The sequence below is a fragment of the Pituophis catenifer genome, unplaced genomic scaffold (assembly GCF_029215685.1).
Source record: "Pituophis catenifer annectens isolate HBS135680 unplaced genomic scaffold, rPitCat1.0.hap2 SCAF_3, whole genome shotgun sequence".
NCBI classification, from domain to species: domain Eukaryota; kingdom Metazoa; phylum Chordata; class Lepidosauria; order Squamata; family Colubridae; genus Pituophis; species Pituophis catenifer.
Genome location: NW_027256883.1, coordinates 196,323,389 through 196,341,289, shown reverse-complemented (window position 1 = coordinate 196,341,289; position 17,901 = coordinate 196,323,389).

The following is a 17,901-nucleotide window of genomic DNA, read 5'->3' as shown; positions in this document are numbered from 1 at the left end:
TTAAGGGCAGTCATAAAGTCAGGTGAATAATCACTCTGTTATTGCAACAGAAGGACACTCTTTTCTAAACACCCTTAAACTGTTCTTAGTTTTTCATACAATCTGTGGTTAGATTAGACATCACACCCAAAATTGGCCTACCCAGTATGCCTTCTCTCATGCTCAGTTGAAGCATTTGATATGCTGCTAAGGTTGAAGATTGGCTGTACTGATTCACCCATGCAATCAGTAATAAAACACCTTTCACAGAGGGAGAACTTCAGTTAAATTTTAATTTGAAATGCACTTCATTTAATAGAAATTAAAGAATTGTTTGCTCTTGTCTGTCCAGTGCTTTCAGTCCCAGTTTAGAGTGTTTGTAATATCTAAGAGGAATGCAATTTAAGGCAGAACAAACAATAGATTTTTTTTTACAGAGCAGAGTTTTACAGATTACAGATTAACAAGAGTTAGAAGGGACCTTGTAGGTCATCTAGTCCAACCCCCCTGCCCCACCCAAGCAGGAGACGCTACATCATTTCTGACAAATGGAAGTCCAATCTCTTCTTGAAAGCTTCCATCATTTCTCTACATTGAAGTTCATGTTCATTTGATAGGAAAGCCTGGGAAAGATAAGAGAACTCTGGTTCTGTATTTTTTATTTATTTATTTATTTTATTTTATTTGTATACCACCCTTCTCCAACAGGACTCAGGGTGGTGAACAGCCATGGTAAAACATAACATATAAAATTTAAAAGCAATTTAAAAACATTAAATAATTTGGCTATCCATTTAAAACAACCCGGGTTAAAACCAATTACAAATTAAAATCGAAGGGATGGGGTTATTTTTAAATAACCAGCATCCACACACATTATGACTCCAAGGATCTCTTGGAGAAAGCCACTGTGGCACAATCTCATTACAGGTAGTCCTTGTTTAAAGACCATAATTGGGACCAGCAGCTCTGTCATGTTCATTAAGGGACACATCATATGATTGTGAAAGGCTTGTGACCTCATTTCCGAAGCACCATTCATATGACAGTGATTTGCGAGTTTACTAGCAGGTTCTCCATTGAGTGCTTGTTGAACACTGGCTGTGAAGTGCACAGATGGTAATCACATGACCCTGGTATGCTGTGATGTGCCATCTTCACATCTGCCAGTTGTCAAGCACCCAAATCTCAATCACAGGACCACCAGGATGCTGCAACAATCATAACTGTGAAAACAAGTCATAAAGTTATTTCTTTCAGTGCCATCATAGCTTGAACAGTCACTAAATAGGGCAGTCATTAAATGAGGACCACCTGGATAATTATGTAGGGCAGATTTGTCCATTGTATAGAATCATTTGAGCTAAGCTAAAACAGCCACTATAACTCATGCCATAGCATGATATGCAAATGTATATCACAATAGCAATAGCACTTAGACTGATATACCACTTCACAGTGCTTTACAGCCTTCTCTAAGCAGCTTACAGAGTCAGCATATTGTCTCCAACAATCTGGGTCCTCATTTTACTGACCTCAGAAAGATGGAAGGCTGAGTCAACCTTGAGCTGGTCAGGATCGAATCCCTGGCATTGGGCAGAATTAGCCTGAAATACTGCATTCTAGCCACTGTGCCACCATGGCTCTTATAGACTAACTATAGGTATTCAATGAAATGAAACTAAGCAAACCATGTACTGTATATGGCAGTTCATAAACTCAGCCACTAATTCATCTATCCGTCCCTTTCAACTCTGTTATTCTATTTGTGATCTTGCCAAAATAAAATTGTGAGAACAAAATGGCCAGCCCTCCGCAGATTCAATGAGTGACTTGTTCTTCCACCAATCTGTCACACAGCTTGATGATGTTTGGGGTCTGAGAGGATGTGATTGGCTGAAGTTCCTCCAGTAAGCTTCTCTGCCTAGGGCAGTGTTTCTCAACCTTGGTAGTTTGAAGATGGGTGGACTTCAACTCCCAGAATCCCCCAGCCAGCGCTGCTGGCTGGGGGATTCTGGGAGTTGAAGTCCACCCATCTTCAAGCTACCAAGGTTGAGAAACACTGGCCTAGGGGAAGGCTGGAACTCAGGTCTCCCCACTCCAAATCTGTTACTTTAATCACTACATCATGTTGGCCTTCTTAAAGAAGTAAACAATTTAGTTAGAAGAAAATTTTATTTATTTGCAAATAAGTTGCACAAACCTGGTTTTACAGAAAACAGATTTTTTCAAATGGCTGCAAACACACATGGACAAGCTATGCACACTGTAAGCATGTGACTAATCAAATAAGTACAATGCAGATGATTGCTCCATAAAGCTGAGGGAAAATGAAGCCACCCCCCAATGCATGTGAAATATGTTATTTACCCTTGGGATCAAGCTGCTTCATTAGGTTCTAATCTTAAAGGCAATCTTCAAAGACAAAAGAGTCTTGGGAATCAAATGTGAAGGAGAGAAATAGATTAGGATGGTGTTTGCATGATGATTAGGGGGAAAAGTACATGTACATCAGTGTACACAAATACCTTATCTCAGCTATTACTAGTTTCAAGGTCAGTATTAATAAGAAAGAGGGGTGTGGGGAATCTTTCCAGTCAGATCAAAAGCAAAGATTGCATGTTAGTCATAAGTAAGGGGAGGGAGGGAAAACACCTTTGAGATCTTTTGTATCAGTGCAAAGCATTTATTAACCCAAATGTCCACATTTCTCTCTAAGATCAGATGCCCCTGACAAGAGAGAAAAAGAGCACCCACTCTGGAATGGTGTCCATGAGAGGAAAAATATAAATGAAAGCAGGAAAGAGGGAGGATTTGCCTCATATTGGAAGGCAACTACCAACTACCAAAGTTCAGTTTGCCCAAGCATCTGCTGATACAGTTCTACAGAAGAAGTATTGAGTCTGTCATTTGTACCTTAATAACTGTCCGGTTTGGCACAGCAACCAAACGGGACAGATACAGACTTCAATGGATAGTAGGACTGCAGAAAAAAATAATTGCAACCAACCTGCAATACAATTGCATTGAAAATCTGTATACTGCAGCATGAACCATAAAGAGGGCTGAGAAAATATTTACAGACACCACATATCCTGGACATAATCTGTTTCAATTACTTTCCTCAGGATGCCACAATAGAGCATTGCATGCCAAACAACTAGACTCAAAGATGGGTTTTTTTCTCCATGCCATCGCTCTGCTGAACACTTAATTCTTAGGCCTAAAGATATTTACCCATGTAATAGGCTGTATTGCTATTATCATCTTTCTCATCTTCTCATCTTTCCACCTATCTTCTCCTATTGGTATCTTGTGATTTATCACTTGTATCTTATGATTAATGATTAATTATGTTTGAATGATTGTAACTATGATTTATGACCTATCACTTTGTTGTTGTATGTGTGTACACTGAGAGCTTATGCACTGGAGATAAATTCCTTCTGTGTCCAATCACACTTGGCCAGTAAAGAATTTTATTCTGTTCTGTTCTGTTCTGTTCTGTTCTGTTCTGTTCTGTCCTGTCCTGTTCTATTCTATTCTAAATCTTTAGAAGTAGTATTTCTTTCATCATGCATTCTCACGAGCATAGGACTGATCTTTTGTCCTGTCACCACCATACATATTTTACTTCCATAATGTTGTCTGCTAGTTTTTACCCCACTAGTTGTGACCAACTTTAGGGGGAAGTACTCATCTCCGTTTCTTAAGCCAACATTATCCAGAACTTTTCCATGGTCATGTGGCCAGCATGACATCATGCCCCAGCACAGAATGTATGGCAAAATAGTGGACACTGTTACCTTCATGATTATATGTGGTACCTATTCATCTACTTGCATTTATTTGCTTTCAAACTGCTAGGTTGGCAGATGCTAGGACAAGTGACTGGAGCTCACTCCTTCTCACAGTACTCAGGTTTCAAACTGCCAAGTATTAGACCTTTAATGGTCTAAGAGTCAGCATCTTAACTACTGAGCCACCATGTCTCTTAAAGGGTTGAAAGGAAGACTAGAAATGATTGTATACTACACTATGGCTCTGACATCCAGTCATTTACCCTCTGCTTCTCAGCATCATATACTATTTGAGGTAGATATCTCACTCTGCCTAATAGTAAGGCAGGTATTGACTGGAAGCTGAACCATATTCAGTTCACTGATTGTAGTCACTTTTCCTTGCATTGGTGATTGTGAAAGCAGGAAGTTGCTGGTCGCATGTCATAAGTGACAATGCTATTATCAGCTCTATTTTCCCTGTTACATTTTTCTCCCCTGCACTGAGATGTGATGAAGTGATTAATTTGCAGCCTGAAGATTTGTAGACTCTTAAAAAGAAAATAAAATAAAAAAAAAGGCTGACATAGTCACTGAAGCAGCCTGCTCAGCAGTTTGAGTGACTGTAATGCAATCAAAAGTATGACTCTTTTATCTCCATCCAGTTCTAGAAACACAAAAAGAAATTTATGTAATTAAAAGGGTGGCTCTGAAATATGCAAGAGAAGCAGATATGATCAACTCCTGCGATATTGTAATAAATTAATTGTTCAGGAGAGGCATAAAGCTGCTCATTTGTAATGCACAACAGCACTTCTAAAACTGTCATAACAAACGGGAGATTTCTCATTGTTAGCAAAAAGGAGGACAGAGAGACCAAGGACTTTCAACAAGTCACTCCTGAAATGGACTCTGAAATACAATGTTTGCAGCCTTGGTTAGAAATATGCTTCAATCATAAAAATTCCAGCAAAGAATTAAGTAGCTTTTGTTCCCATAGAATAGGCATTTTGGATGCAGTTCTTCTTGCTCTCTCTAAATGCCCATCCCATGATATGGAAATAAAAGGTTAGAATGTTTGGCTCATTTTCAGTTGGAAATTAAAAAGGCAGAAACTTTTTTATTTGTGTTATTTGATGGATATATGGCTATAACTGCATTAATATTTTTCATAACCCTGATCCTAATGCCAACACAGGGGGAAACTGGAGACAAATTCCTTGTGTGTCTAATCACTCTTGACTGAATAAAGTATTCCTATTCTATTCTATTCTATTCTATTCTATTCTATTCTATTCTATTCTATTCTATTCTATTCTATTCTATTCTATTCTATTCTATTCTATTCTACTCTACTCTACTCTACTCTACTCTACTCTACTCTACTCTACTCTACTCTACTCTACTCTATGCTGCTCTCCTCTCCTCTACTCTATTCTCATAAGCATCCACTATTCAATTGTTTGAGTGAGCAATAGCATGCAAGATGCAGAAAACGAGTAAGAACAAGTAAATCCTAGTCACTAGTAAAAAACATAATGGCATGACATAATAAAAAGGGAAAGTAATGTAGCTAAATGCAAACTAAGTGAAGGCCAGAGGCAAGAAAGAATATTATGTATGGGTTGGAGATGAGATATCAAATGAGTTAGACAAAGTCAGGCAGAATGGATAGTGAAGCAACTGACAATTAAAATATCACCTAAGCCTAAAATGAAGGGTTTTATAGAAACTCATGTTCATCTCTTTCTTGTTTTCATGCTGTAAAGTCACATGACCCTGTATTCATATCAGATCCTAGCACGCATGCATTCATTCATTCATTCATTCATTCATTCATTCATTCATTCATTCAAATTCATTTGAATGTATTAGCTGCCCAACTGCAACAAACTCTGTTGTCTGCCTAACTAAACCCTCAGAATTTTGATGGAAGAGGAACTGTGCCATGGAAGGCCGGTTGGGTTGACCCATTCTTTTGGGCTATACATCCCTGGACTCTTGATTTGATGGCTCATGCAAAAGCACCACAGTTCCATAGGAACCCCAAGCATCATTTGATTTCTGATTTAATGGTGAATTGATTTTTTTTCATATACCCCAATAAAATTGGGATCCCAAGAAAAAGGCCAGTGCCATCTCAACCAATTAATAGCAAGAATTAGGGAGTGACCTATTCATCAAATTTCAAATTGCCCTGGAAATACTGAAATACTAAAGTTATTCCTTAGCAATTCCTCGGCTTTCCCACCCAGAGACAAATTTTCTTTCTTTTTTATTGTGAATTGTATTGACAGGGATGGATGCCAAGAGGAGTTTATATGACTAAAGGATCTTCCAAGCCTATCATTTAATCTGAAAATGCACTTAAATTTATTTCTCTGCAGCATAAAGAACCAATGCACGGCACTCTGCGCCTGCTGTTAGCAAGACTTGCCATAACAAATGATCTTCTCAGCAAAAAAAATAAATAAATAAATAAATAAAGTCAGGACATACTTTACATTCTGGAACCATTACTCCAAAATGTTGACATGTTGCTGAAAACTCATTGTATTGCACAACTGGCATTGCTCCTTTGGGCTGAAAGCAAGTCATTAAGATACTGTATCCTTCACAAACCCCCATAAAGACAATATTGTGTAATTCTTGGGGAAATGTGCGTAAACCAGCAATGGGTGACTTTCTACAGTTTGCTTTTGATTCAGATAAGCTTGTTTTTATCCTTGCTTTTGAGACTGCTGGGTTTGCAAAAAAAAAAAAAAAAGCAAGTGGAAAATTTCATAAGACAAAACATCTTTTATAAATAAATAAATGAATACATTTTTTTTTCCTCCAACATCCTGCCCTAAAGAAGCCCCAGGTATTTTGATTGCCCTGATCAAAGCATCGTTTCCATGGTAAACTGTTCAGTTAATATTCATACTTCAAGACAGGACATGAATTTCCTTTAAAACAAAGGCTATATTAACCATTGCAAGAAGTCTTTTTTAAATATCCATAGGCAAGCAAGGTTATATTCTTACCTAGACAAGGGAATAATAAGTCGTAATAAATAAGAAGCTAGCCCAATTTGTTTTGTTTTTCTCCCGTCTATTCTTTGTATCTATTATTGGCTATCGTGTTAAGGAAAAATAGACTCTCAGGATGTCTCTTAATGATAGTAAACAATATATAGATTTCCATTATTTTCAGGGTAGTTTACAGGCTAGATTCAGAGGTGAGCCTGCAAAGCAGCTTTTGGTAAGAAACCACTAACCAGGATCTTAATTTTCTGTCTGCCTCATACACATACCACACCGGTCTGCATCACCATAATACAATTTTGTGTGTTAAACAGCAGATGTCAAACAGAAGAAAGGAGAGAGGCCCATGGCTTTTCATCCAAAGCACCCATTTTTTTCAGTTGCCATGACAGTGTTAATAGGAGTTTATCATTTTCCCATGCCTACTGCATACTAATGAGGGATCAATTCACAAATGTTATCTGTAAAGGCTAAGAAAAGTCTTTGGCAGCTACAGTCTGATTGGAAGCACAATACCGAATGCTTGTCATTCTCCCTCAACCTCCCCCAAGGCATCCCTTCATAATTTTATGAGAGATGTTAATCTACTAAGGTTTTACATCTGCATTAATAAGGATACCAATATGTTCTTTGGGTAATTGATGGCTGAGTTTAATCACTGAATATCAGAATTGCCATGACCTCATTGCAAATGGCAAAAAAACAAACAAAACACAATAGGACCATTTGCTATTATATATGGTTTTAATGGTGCACGTCAAAGAAGCTGCCAGAAGAAAGTTGAAGCTCCTGCTTCTTCTTTCAATTCCCACCTTCTCTAGAAAGTTCTTCCCTTTATTCCAACTAAAGAATGTTCTCCATAGGAGAACATTTAATGTGGGATTTCTCAGTTTTGTTCATTTTTATGTGGCATTCATTTTATGATATTCACCACATCATCCAGACACTGTTATCCTATATTTATCCTATTTGATTTGCATTTTTGTCCTGAAACCATACAAAAGTGTTTTATTATCTCAGAAGAATGGCACAAGGCCCTAATATCTATATTTTGGGCTGACTGGAAACTCCTTATAGCAGGGGTGAAATACTCCCGGTTCGGACTGGATCAGACGATCTGGTAGCGATTGTGGTCGGTGGTTCAGAGAACCAGTAGCGATGTTGGTGCGAGGCTCCACCCACCCACCCAGGTGTCGTTACTTCCTGGTTTTAACCAGGAAGTAATGTGTTTTTTACCCTCTGTGCATGCGCAGAAGGTTTTGCACATGTGCAGAGAGTTTGTGTGCGCATGTGATGCGCGGCGCATGCACTTCTGAACCGGTAAGGAAGGTAAGTAGATTTCACCCCTGCCTGATAGACTTTTTGCATGAAATAGGAAAAAAATGTACTTATGACTTCTGGTTTTGATGATCTAAATAAATGGATAATATAAGACTATCTGAAGGCTAGACAACAAAATATCCAGGGCACCAATGTGAAGCAGATACCTCTCAGTGCCTAGCAAACCTTCAAACCAAAGTATCATTATTTAAGCATATGATCACTTAAGTAAAAATAATAATAAAATCAGAAGGTGTCATCTAATTCCAGCATAAATGCATAATCTATGGCCCAAAGACCTCCTTAGAAGTGGCTATAGTCCAATGCTTTGTTTCAAGGTGTGCCCAGAAACCAGAAATAGGTAGAGATAATAGGAAGCTTCTTAAGCAGCAAGAAGAAAACCACTCCAGTTTGTTTTCTGCTAAATTAATGTTATGTGACTTGCCATGCTCAGATTCAAAGTCTTCCTCCACTGCACCGATCATCTGAGATATCTATGGTAGGCCCTTAAATGCTCTTCTCATTGCAGTTCTGTGCTATGCAAGAGCTACATGGAGATCACTAATATGCCTATATGGCAGTTACTAGAAGCATGTTATAGGGTCAGTTCCCCTGTGACTGAAACAAGTCACCAAAAGTGTCTCTACATGCAATTCAACCCACATAAGTCAACTGGGATTTCCTAGTCCCTGCTAATAGCACTATCATTCTCTGATGGACTTTGAAATACCACTCAGGATATAGAGCAGGGGTGTTAAACTCAAGGCCCAGGGGCCAAATGCGGCCTGCAGGGTACTTAGATCTGGCCCGTGGGGCCACCCTGGTAACAGCGAAGGACCAGCCCACAATGCTACTGCCAGTGAAAAAGAGCTCCAGGGAAGGGAACAGGACCAGGGTGGGTGCCAGGGCCTGATCCACTGGAGCAGGGGTGTCAAACTCGATTTAATTGAAGGCTGCATCAGGATTGTGTTTGACCTGCAGCAGCCGGGGTGGGTATGGCCAGGATGTGTGTGGCCAGTTCAATGTCACTTGTGTCGGGGGCACCTGTGGTGGCCCAAGTGCTCTGCCAGCAAAAACGGGCTCCCTAGCTCCCATTTTCACTGGCAGAGGGTTGCAGGAGGCCGTGGCAGCCGAAAATGGAGCTTGGAAGCTGTAATTATCATCAAATATTGAACTGAAAAAAATCTATATAATAGTGTGTTTGTGTGTGTGTGTGTGTGTGTGTGTGTGCATGCATGTATGTATGTATGTATGTGTGTGTGTGTGTGTGCATGTATAGGTGTGTGAGTATAAATGAAAACACTCATGGCAAGGAGAAAACACTCATAGCCCAATCCGGTAGTGATGGCGGCAGGTGGTTCGGAGAACCGGTAGCAAAAATCCCTGGCCCCCCCCCATGCCCAGCTGAGCCGCGTGATCATCAGATGCTTTTTTTTTTTTTTTTTTACTTTTAAAAGCATTTTTTCTAAAACCTCTTCGGCTGAAGTGATTGTAGAAAAAATGCTTTTAAAAGTAAAAAAAAAAAAAAAGCCTCTGATGATCGTGTGGCTCAGCTGGGATCATCAGAGCCTTTTAAAAGCATTTTTCTACAACCTCTTCGGCTGAGGTTGTAAAAAAAAATGCTTTTAAAAGGCTCTGATGATCCCAGCTGAGCCGCACGATCATCAGAGGCTTTTTTTTTTCTTTTAAAAGAAAAAAAAATGCTTTTAAAAGGCTCTGATGATCCCAGCTGAGCCGCACGATCATCAGAGGCTTTTTTTTTTCTTTTAAAAGAAAAAAAAATGCTTTTAAAAGGAAATAAAAGCCTCTGACGATCAGGCAACTCAGCTGGGATCGTCAGAGCCTTTTAAAAGCATTTTTTTTACAAACTCTTCGGCCGAAGAGGTTGTAGAAAAAATGTTTTTAAAAGTAAAAAAAAAAAAAAGTTGCCCACGCCCCCACCTCCCTACCAAGCCATGCCCACAGAACTGGTAGTAACAAAGTTTACATTTCACCACTGGTTTATGGGCATATTAGGGGCATATGGGCTAGTAAATACCGCGTGTAAAATTTTTGCTTAATAGTTTCGGGGCTAGATAAATCCTGCAGAATATGGTTGCTCTTGGTAGAAAGGGATAAAAATTGATGTACAAAAGGCATGTTGTGATTACACAAAACCCTGTTTACTTTGAACATGTTCCATTTCCTGCTTCATACTGTGCTTGCCAGGGTCCTGAAAACTTCTTCATGTGCGACCTTTGAGACCCCTCTGCAGAAAAAGCTTGTAAAATATCAAAAGGTTCATAGGAGAATGATTACTAATAAACGATGTGGCAATTCATGTGAAACTTTAATCTGAAATGTTCCCTTCTCCAAAGACTGTTGTGCTTATTTTCAGCACGGTTGAACAAACGTGTTTGCAAAAAGGGTTAGACATTTGTGTGCATGCATGTGTGTGTACACACAGTTTTATGGCGAAATCTCTGCATTTCTAACAGGTCCAGTAATCTTCTGATTTCATTTAAAGTTTCTATTATTCTCTTCTCAAAGGGAAAAATCTAGCTCTTGTTTGGACAGCTTTGGTTGATCCAAGGGAGGAAGGAAAATTGAGCATTATGAAGAATACAAAAGATTCACTTTCCATGCATTAGGCTTTTCAATTGCTTTCCTAATGCAAAGTTGGATGGGAGAGCACAGGCAAGAAGCGGAGGGGAGAGTAAAACCTTGGTCAGATGTCAATATTGACAAAAATAAATGGATTTTAACAACGGATTATTGCCCAGATGATCCTAGAATTAATGTCTCTAACTAGAGCTGGGATTGTGAATGACTTTCAGTGGCTGCCTGGAGTTCACAGGGAATTATTATTAATATTGATATTGTTTGGATGGTTTAAGGCAGTGGTCACCAACTGGTGGTCTGTGGACCACTGGTGGTCCGTGAGAAAAATTTGGTAGTCTGCAGAAAAATTATTTGCATTTTTTATATTGCACAACTAAATCAAGGCAGGGGTGAAATGTTCCTGGTTCAGACCGGCTCGGGCGAGTAGGTAGCGATGGCAGCGGGCAGTTCGGAGAACCAGTAGCAAAAATCTCTGCCCCCGCCCCCCCATGCCCAGCTGAGCCGCACGATCATCAGAGCCTTTTTTTTCTTTTAAATGGCTCTGACGAGCCAAGCTCTGACGATCCCAGCTGAGTTGCCTGCTGATCAGGCAACTCACCTGGGATCGTCAGAGCCTTTTGAAAGCATTTTTTTACATGGTTTTACATGTAAAAAATGGTTTTAAAAGTAAAAAAAAAAATTGGCCACGCCCACCCAGTCACATTACCCCCCACCACCAAGCCACGCCCACAGAACCGGTAGTAACAAATTTTAGATTTCACCCCTGAATCAGGGGTCCTCAAACTACGGCCCCTGTGACAGATACAATGCAATGAATGTTTGTGTTGCTGCAGCGAGTCTCCCCCTTCGGGGTCTTTTTGTGTGGATCAGAGAGGGACAGAAATTCCAACTTGGGGTCTGCTTTGGCCTCCTGGTGCAGGGTTTTGGGCGAAGGCTGGAGGGAAATGCCACTGGTGGCGAAGAGCTGGAGGACCTTGTTCCAGTGGGATTGCATCATGGCCTGGAATTGGCTGACCATCTCAGCCCGCTGAGCCGCCAGGCGCCGGTACCTGGCCTTGCACTCCCACAGGTCTTCCCTCTGCTTGGAAAGCCTATGCTCATAGTCCTCAGTGAGGTGCTTCTGCTGAGCCTCCTTCTCGGTCAGATCCAACTTGAACTGAACTGTTTTGCCAATTCTTTCTCTTACCAGATAACAGATATAAGTATAAACATGAATATGAACACAGGAAATGGATACTAATAAATGGGGATAATAGGACAAGGACTGTAGGCACCCTTACAGACCTCTTAGGAATGGGATTTAATTAATCTAATTTAATTTAATTAGGAATGGAATTTAAGAATTTTTCTGTTTTTTTTTCCTTCCATCACCTCATTTAGTTCTATCCTTTTCCACCAGTCCTGGAAATTCTTTTTGGATCGCAATTAAACAAATGGTTTAATTTGTTTAACAACAATTCCTTTCAACATCCAGCTTTATAAGTAATCCATATTTATACTCAGATACTTGCACTGATAAGCAGAAACACTAACTGATTAAACAGTGAAAAGGCAGACCATTAATCGAACAAACAATTTTAAAGCTATGGAGGGTGGCACATGGGATGTCTAGTCTTTCAGAGCTGCACAATGGCAAGACATCCAACAGGTAAATATCACCCCTGCCTCAGGGGTGAAATGCTCCCGGTTCAGACCCGATCGCCCGATTTGGTAGCGATGGCAGCAGGTGGTTCAGAGAACCGGTAGTAAAAATCCCTACCCCCCCCCCAACATGCCCAGCTGAGCTGCGCAATCATCAGAGGCTTATTTTTTTTTACTTTTAAAAGCATTTTTTCTACAACCTCTTCGGCCGAAGAGGTTGTTGAAAAAAATGCTTTTAAAAGTAAAAAAAAAAGTTAGCCACCCCCACCCAGTCACATTACCCCCCACCAGGCCATGCTCACAGAACCAGTAGTAATAAATTTTACATTTCACCACTTCCCTGCTATCTGTGTGCTAGGAGATGGTCATATAGAAATCATGCCAGAAAAGAGTAGCCATTCCAAAATGAAAACTGTCCATCCCCCTGATGAACTGGCAAATAAGCTGAATTGAAATCCATCAGCTTGGAACATTTTTAATACAGCAGAAGTGAACACCTTTTTCTTACCGTGTTTCCCTGAAAATAAGACCCTGTCCTATATTTTTTTTTTTGAATCCCAAAATAAGCGCTTGGCCTTATTTTCGGTGAGGTCTTATTATTTTGGGGGCACGTGGAGCAAGACAGGACTCCTCTCACCATCTTACCTGATTTCCAGCTCTGTCTCTCTAATTCTAACCAGAGGAAATGGGGACTGGCTGCGCATGCGTTTAAATATTTCGGGGAGGGCTTATTTTCGGGAGAGGGCTTATTTTCAGGGAAACATGTTATTTTAATTATCCTATTGTCCATCCCAACACCGCATCCAGTGGTGAAATGTAAAATTTGCTACTACCGGTTCTGAAGGCGTGGCTTGGTGGTGGTGGGGGGGTAATGTGACTGGGTGGGCTTGGCCAACTTTTTTTTTTTTACTTTTAAAACCATTTTTTCTATAACCTCTTCGGCTGAAGAGGTTGTAAAAAAAAATGCTTTTAAAAGCCTCTGATTATCCCAGCTGAGTTGCCTGATTGTCAGAGGCTTTTCTTTCTTTTAAAAGCCTCTGACGATCCCAGCTGAGTTGCCTAATTGTCAGAGGCTTTTTTTCCTTTTAAAAACATTTTTTCTATAACCTCTTTGGCCGAGGAGGTTGTAAAAAAAATGCTTTTAAAAGCCTCTGACAATCCCAGCTGAGCCACGCGATTATCAGAGGCTTTTTTTTTTACTTTTAAAAGCATTTTTTTCGGCCGAAGAGGTTGTAGAAAAAATGCTTTTAAATTTTGTTTTAAAAGCCTCTGATGATTGCGGGGCTCAGCTGGGCATGGGAGAGCAGGGATTTTTGCTACCGGTTCTCCAAACCACCTGCCGCCATCGCTACCAGATCAGGTGATCCGGTCCGAACTGGGAGCATTTCACCCCTGACCTCATCCCTTGCAAACATGTCACACGTCATTCCACAGATATTCTAGTTATCAAGACCTGAAATACCTGGGTGAAAAATTGTTTAATGTAACATTAAATCTGACTGATTAAATGGATTCTGCAAATCCTCCAAGAGATGCTTTGGAATACAGGTGAGAGAGTGTATAAGAAACGCTTTTTAAAAAATCCATCAAACTATGGATGGAAAGCCAGAGTCAGCTTTGAAAGCAGCTACAAGAGCTGGGAAAAAGACATCAACTACTAAAAAAAAGGATGCTTTATTGGTAAAATCATACCTTGCAAAGTATAGGGAGTCCTTAACTTACAATTGTAATGGAGCCTACCTATCATGAATTGTGACTGTGATAAAACAAGTCACCCACGTGGCTGGGCCAATTTTACAATTTATTTATTTTTTTTGAACATTTGTTAAGAAAATGCCACAGTCATAAAGCAGAAGTAAACACCAGTTTTGAGCGAAACCAGAGGTGGGTTTCAGCAGGTTCTGACCAGTTCTGGAAAACCGGTAGCGGAAATTTTGAGTAGTTCGGAGAACTGGTAGTAAAAATTTTGACTGGCCCCGCCCCCATCTTTTCTCTGCCTCCCTAGTCCCAGCTGATTGGGAGGAAATGGGGATTTTGTAGTATCGTCCCCCTGGAGTGGGGAGGGAATGGAGATTTTGCAGTATCCTTCCCCTGGAGTGGGGAGGGAATGGAGATTTTGCAATATTCTTCCCCTGGAGTGGGGAGGGAATGGACATTTTACAGTATCCTTCTCCTACCACGCACACCAAGCCACACCCACAGAACCGGTCGTAAAAAATTTTGAAACCCACCACTGAGCGAAACCGTTGTGAAATGAAGTCATGTGACCATGGGATGTTGCAAATGGCCATAAATACAGGCTGGTTGCTGAGTGCTTCATGTGTGACCATGTGACGGGGGGGGCAGCCATCGGAACTTTGGAACTGAGTCGTAAATATTTCCAGGGAGGTCAAATGTTCCTTTGAACTGTCGCTAAGTGACTAGTCACAACTCAAGGACTACCTGTATCTCTTTCTAAAGGTATGTACAGTCTTACAGGATAGTAACTCTTTTACAATGCCAAGTTGATTTTTTTTTTTGCCATGCCTATTCAAAACAAAAAATATATTTAAATTATTATATTTATTTAAATTATTCATTCTTGGTGCTGAACATGCATTGCTTTTTCAGTGTTTAAGGGCTGCAACCGTGGTTTTCAGTTGACATGGTCAGGGGTTCTAAGTTCCCTTATTCTGAAAATCAGTTTTTCCCATTCGATTGGTCCAAATGACCCCCATTCTTGTTTTCATATAATTACGCTATATATTAAACTGGGAACTGCTGGGGAAATGACTTTAGAAATGCCTGCTTTGATGTCATGGGAACCCTGCACTTTTTTCTTTTTCTTTTTTTTTTTCCCCTTTTCTGTAATTTGCAAGTGCAGAAGAATCTGTGTGTCCCGTTTCTCATTATTAACAGGTTTCTTTCTATTTTACAGTGTTCTTCTGTAGAGATTTGCACACATATTACAACTGCTTTTGGTGGAGGGAAAAATGTTTTAAAACTGTTGACCGGGAAGAGCAAGATGATGATTCATTTAGCTAACTTCAACTGATTTTGGGGAGGGGGGGGCTACAAAATGTACGTGGCAAATTCATTGTTAAACCTCAGAACACATAGTCCACCATGTGTATCAAAAGCGAAGTCAAAATACTCTCACTTCCCTTTAATCAACAATTAACCACACTTACAGCAAGGCATCTCTCTCTATAGATATAAGAGAGAGAGAGAGAGAGAGAGGGAGAGAGAGAGAATGGATGGAGAGAGAGAGGTAGATAATGGATGGATGGATAGATAGATAGATAGATAGATAGATAGATAGATAGATAGATAGATAGATAGATAGATATGATATAGATATAGATATAGATATAGATATAGATATAGATATAGATATAGATATAGATATAGATATAGATATAGATATAGATATAGATATAGATATATACGTAAACACACACACATATATGCACACATATACAGAGAGAGAAAGAGAGCTACCTTGAATAGAGATCAATTTAAGAGAGACTCTAGCCATTAATTTAATCCAATGTTAAGCATCTCACATTTGAGCCCAGAATTCATGTTGTTAAGCAAAAAAATTGTTAAGTGAGTTTTGTCCCATTTTACGACTTTTCTTGCCACCTTTAGTAAGTGAATCACTGCAGTTGTTAAATTAGTAACACGGTTGTTAAGTGAATCTGGTTCCCCATTGACTTTGCTTGTCAGAAGACTACAAAAGATGATCACATGATCCTGGGACACTGCAACCATCATAACCAGTTGTCAAGCACCCAAGTGTAAATCAGGTGACCATGGGGATGCAATCAGATTGGTTCCCAGCTCCTGCCCCACTTCACTGGTTACTACATAGGACTGCCTGCCGATGCACCATGAAACTCCATAAATGACTTGAGATCCAGTGATTCTTTGCTTAGTCACTGTTCACAGTTACAATGGCACTGAAAAAAGTGACTTATGAACACTCTTTCACAGTTATGACTGTTGCAACATCCCCATGGTCACATGATCAAACTTCAGATATTTGGCAACTGGTTCACATTTATGACGGTTGCAGTGTCCTGGGGTCATGCAATCCCCTTTTGCGACCTTCTGGCAAGCAAAATCAATGGGAAAGCCAGATTCACTTAACAACCAAGTTACTAACTTAACCACTGCAGTGATTCACTTAACAACTGTAACAAGAGAGGTTGTAAAATGAGGCAAAACTCACTTAACATCTGTGTCACTCAGCAACAGAAATTTGGGCTCAATTAAAACTCAAGACCTCCCTGTAAAATTAAACAGCACTGAATGTGTTTGTCTGTGAGTGTGTCTGTGTATGTGCCAGCAACATAGCATCTGCTAGAGCAGGGGTCTCCAACCTTGGCAACTTTAATTCGCCAGGCTTAAAGTTGCCAAGGTTGGAGACCAGGGGTGGGTTCTACTTACTTTTACTACCAGTTCCAGTGGTGGGTTGCCCCCAGTTCGCACTGGTTCTATAGAACCGGTAGTAAAACCGGCGGGAGGCTCCGCCCACCGAAACTCATGTCATCAAAATGCTTCTGCGCATGCGCAGCCCCACTGCGAACCGGTAGTAAGGGTAAGTAGAACCCAACCCTGACCGGTTCGCATGCGCAGATCACCAATGACGACATCCGGGGCGGTGGGTGGAGCCTCCCGCCGGTTTTACTACCGGTTCTTGCAAACTGGTCTGAACCAGGGGCAACCCCACCACTGTTGGAGACCCCTGTGCTAGAGGGAGGGATATAGCAATCTGGGCTTGGGGACTTGGGGTGAGAGGGAGGCTTAATCTTCTCCTGTGCTGATTCTGTGACGCCAATTACCCCTTGCAGAGTAAAGGCAGAATTACTCCCCGTTGCAGAAAGTAAAGCAGACAGATAAAGTTTACATCAACTCCTACTTGAATTATTTGTTTGTTTGGTGGAAATTCCATCTATGGAAGCTTTGATTCTAATCTTTATATCTCTGGAGAGACAGTGTTAGTTTTGGGGGGAAGGGATCAAGCTGCAACTCAGGAGGGCATGTGATCCCCCCAAATTGAGTATGGTGCCAACAATCTTTCCAAGGTTTGCCACAATTTTTAAAAAAAAATGTCACAAGAGAGGAAAATTATTCATTCTCTCGAAAACTTCTTTGTGGTGGCATCGCCAGTATGGACATGGTCAGTTGATTGATCTAATCCTAGCTTGTCTATGAGGGGAAAAAAATGCTTTCTTTGATATTCAGCTTTTTCAGGCCTATGCCTGCTGAAAAACTGAAGGATCAAGTGATTTGCTAAAGAAATCTGCTTCTGATCAGCCATTTCCAAGGGCTGTTTACTTTCATCACCAAGCTCCCCTCCATGATTGCTGGCCACCCCTTTCTCTCAGCTCCCCAAGCTCATATCAATGTTATTAAGGTAATATTAATATACACTCTCAGGGTTTTTACTGGTTTTACTGGTCTGCTGCCTATAAACATCTTCATTCTGTGAAAGGTGCCCATAGCTTAAATATGAACACTATTGATGGATCTGACCCAACAATTTGAGTACTTTATTTACAAAGCAAGAT